A 4172-nucleotide genomic window follows, 5' to 3' on the forward strand; every position below is an offset into this window, starting at 1 on the left:
TGTTGGAACCTCTTAGTTATTAATGTAGGGGGGGGGGGGGGGTTGTAGCATGTGGTGCTGTAATTCTCAACTAGATTCTTTAATTCTTGGTGCAAATCTTCTCCGGGGATTTCCTGCCATCTTTCCCCTGTGTACGGAGGATGAGGGTTGTGACCCATCAGGGAGGCGAAAATGCCTTCGCGTTTTGTCTCCTAAAAACCAAGTTCTCTTACACACCCCTCCACGGCCCCCGTCAGCTGTTCTGAACGCACCTAAACTTTTTGTTTGGCCCAGAGCCTTGCAATTTAGACCTGGGAGATCTCGTAGCCAAGTTCATCCTCTACTCGGCAAGCCTCAAAATGTGATGTGGGCTCAGATCTTTGCAAAAACGCCCTGATTCTGGAATCCAAGAAGCACACATGCGTGCAAAACCACAAATAGTCAAATCACAAGCTTAACGTGAACCTGAGCCTTAATGTGTACCCCAGTATCAGCCTAGAAGGTGGAACCAGCCTTGGAATCACTCGACCAATTTCTTCCAAATAAAATACCTACTCTCTGCTTATCACTGTGTAGACAGGTGGCTAGTCTGCACGGAAAAGTGAGTTAACGACCTGATAACGATGTCTTGCGTCTGTGGAATGTTCTGTACTTTTTTAAAGCCACAGTTATTTCTGTGTAGACTCATTTCACAGTTTCACACACCCTGTAGCTAAAAGCAGTCATGTGGTCCTGCCCCCACCCTCAGACAGGTTCAGCTTCATTATTCCCATTTCACAGGTAAGGCACCTGGCATCCAGCCAGCGGGATACAACTGTCCCCAGAGCCCTACAGATGTTGGACGGGACATCCTGACCCCTGCTAGTGCATCGCCCTGCACGGCTGGGGGAAATGGGGCACAGCCTTGGTCTGGGAGAGTCACAGGACACAGCAAGAAATTGTCAATCGAAATGCAAAAAAAGGCGTGGTAAATAGAACACGCAGAATATATCAGTAATCCCAATACATGTCAGTGGATTAAACTTGCCTGTTAAAATATAGAGACTCCAACTAGAATTAAAGAGAGAAATCACCATTATGTGTAGACACTGACACAAACATGTATGCATATGCAAAGGCGTGTCTACACGCGTTTGCGCGCATGTGTGTCACACTAACACTGCAGTTCCAGAAAAAAGCCTTCAGCACACAACCTTTAAGTCCCCAAGGGCTGGTCATCCAAGCAAGAAAGAGAAAAGAAGCAAAGAATGCTTATTTGATTAGAGGTGGAAGCCACAGTCCTATAAATATTTCAATTTAGAAACAATGTTACAAAGGCTCTATTTCTCCCCTCTGCACAGAACTTGCACTTCCAAGCACACGACACCAAGAACCTGCAAACACAGATCAGCTCAACGGCCTTCCGCCTTCCGCGGTGGGGAACGTGGGATGACACGCCACTTGGATCCGTGCGGAGGCAGTAAAAAATCAATGTTTCCATTTGTGGCCCATCAAAACATCTCTCTTCTTACCAATTAAGGGATGTACAATTTTTAGGTTCTTTCATTATCAGAGCATGCCAACTCCTCACAATACAGAAACCCCATTAAAAGCCAGGCAGCATATTTATCTCAGGCAATCTGATCTGCTGCTACAGAGACAGCAAGAAATAGAAAGACAGAAAGCAAAGAAATGAGAAATATCATTTGGAGCCTCCAACATTACAAGTCCTCACACAACCATGGTGACACAGTCAAGCGCCAGCTCTGAAATTCCTAGTTTACAGTCTCTTCCCTTAATAAAAAAAATGTTCCAAAGGGAGGAAAAAGCCATAATTCTGCGTTATCTACGACGCTGACTCTCCAGATGATAAGTTACGTTCAACACCACGCTTGTGCTACTCTACTTAACACACAATTTAATAGATTTCAATGATCCCCTGTTATTTTGTTGTTGTTGTCTTTGCCATATGCACTTGGCCACACTTTCCGGAACAGCTCATCTCATCCACAACTGGAACCACAAACGTTACAATGCACTCGAGCTCTTTAAATCTGGCACATCCTGTTGACTTAGGAGTAGATAAATCAGAACGTCAACTCTTGGGTTTTTATAAGACAAAAAAAACCCATAAAGTCGTCCGAGAGTATAAATCTGTTTTAAGGAACTGTCACCTCCCCCGCCACCGTCTACTTACGGGGAGGCAAGGTGGCTGCACGGAAGGGGCACGAGAGGGGAGGTGGGGACCTCAGTGTCTGGGGTCCCACGCCAGCCAGCCTGACCCCCAGGAAGCCAAAGACGGAAGAAGCCTTGGTGGCCTGGAGAAATGTGGGGGATCGGGACTTCCCTGAAGCTCCCCTCCTGTGATGGGTAGTAAGCAGCCACCCTGCTCCCAGGCTCTCCAAGGCAGGGAGGTGGGAGCTCTGGAGACAGACGGCTCTGGGGTACACTCTGTGGAGTCACCTCCTTCCCACCACCCTGAACAGCCCTTCAGTAAGCCCCTGGGGACCAAATGAATGGCCCTTCCCTATTCCTCTGACTCAGCTCTGGCTAGTGCGGGGTGGTCCTGCCTGTCCACGTCCTGCCCTGGAGGCCCACGCAGGTCCTCAACCAAGGCAGAGCCCAGGGCCCTGCCTGATTCCTTTGTGACCTGGGCCTGAGTTCCAGGTGACCCATCAACTGCCCCAGGCCCGACGAAGCAGTCAGTAGGCCTCGGAGCTCGTTTGTTTCCATTGAGGCCTCGGGGGTCGGGAAGGACTTCCCGAACAGGCCACTGGCACCCTCCCCTGAGTCACACCCAGTTCTCCTAGGGATGGCCCGGAGTGGCCCGGAGCTCCCCAGGGAAGGCCCCGGCCAAACCGTTCTGAGGGCCCTCTGCCCAGGGCCATGTGCGCTGGACTGGATGGAAATGGCACCTTAAACCCAGCCTCACACTCCACCATGGACAACTCACAACTGGCGGGTTTTCCCACGTACACGCCTGCGTCCTTCTGCCCTGGCCTCAACCAAGAGCAGCTAGCATTTATTGAGCACTCGCTGTATGCCAGGTGCCTTCCGAGAACAGCCAGCCAGGCGGCCCTGTGAGCTGAGCACGGGTGAGGACGCCGGGGCTCCAGAAGGTGACAAAGCTTACGCAAGGCCACAAGTGTCAGGTTCCAAACCCGGCTGTGTCTGACTCATCCACTCCGCTCCACGGTCCCCCCACAGCAGAGACTCCATGAAAAAATGAGCCAAGTGTCGAGGAATCTGTAAACCTTTTCAAAGGGCTATGCGGGGTCCCTGTCCCAGCCCCTAAGGTCCAGCAGGGGCTCTGCTGACCCCTGACGTCTCATCTCCACGGCCACGCCGACTTCTTTCAGTCCCTTGAATTATGCGTTTGTTCCGCCAAGGGCTTCACCCGCTGGTTCCCGACCAGGAAGACGTCCCACAACTTCGCCCACCGGGCCGGCCCCCCATGGCCCCGCGTCATGCGGGTTCCACCATCCTCCCCCTCGCCGCCCCTGCCCTTGCCACAAGCTGCACTGACACTCTCGCGGCTAATCTGTTTGCACTCTGCCTGCCTGCGGCGGACTGCATTTCCGAAGAGGGTCCCGCCTGCTCCTCTGTGTGACAGCTTACGCGTTCCCGCCACAGAGCCAGTTCTACTCCACAATTGTCCCCTCGGCTGGAGGACCTTAGGGACTCTCCCGACCACTAGAATGCACCAGAAGTAACGTTCTGGGATGTAAGGTATGGTCAGAAGAAAGCTCGCAGCTTGCCCCGGGTCTCCGGGTCTCCTGGGACACCACCATCTACGAGAAGCTCAAGCCACGTGGGTGCTCCAGGTACTCCAGTCGGAGGCCCAGCTGCCAGCAGCCCCAACCACCACCTGCCTGCACTGTGCAAGAAACGCAGGTGAGACCACCAGCCGAGTCCAGCCAGCCCACAGGACTGTGCAGAAATAATAACTTGCAGCGGCCACTGAGTTTGGGGGTGGTTGGTTACTCAATAATGCTGAAGTAGAACAATCCCCCCCCCAACACCAAAAGTTCCATGAGGGCAGGGGCTGGGTTCGAGTTTGCTCTACCATCTCCCCACCCCTGGTACGTGTGGAGGGGGCTCAGTGGATATCGAATGAATGAATAAATAAATTGGTTTCAAAGAAACACGCGTCTGAATATCAAGGCAGGTGGGAGGCGGGGGAGGGACAGAGGGTACACTGTTCTCTGTTGTCT

General features: G+C 52.4%; 1 protein-coding gene across 1 annotated transcript in view; it reads right to left on the reverse strand.

Annotated features, from left to right (window-relative positions):
- ZNF423 (zinc finger protein 423) overlaps positions 1-4172 on the reverse strand; it is a 248888-nt gene that overhangs the window by 206244 nt on the left and 38472 nt on the right. The window lies entirely within an intron of this gene.

Source organism: Pteropus alecto, unplaced genomic scaffold, assembly GCF_000325575.1.
Source record: "Pteropus alecto unplaced genomic scaffold, ASM32557v1 scaffold123, whole genome shotgun sequence".
NCBI classification, from domain to species: Eukaryota; Metazoa; Chordata; class Mammalia; order Chiroptera; family Pteropodidae; genus Pteropus; species Pteropus alecto.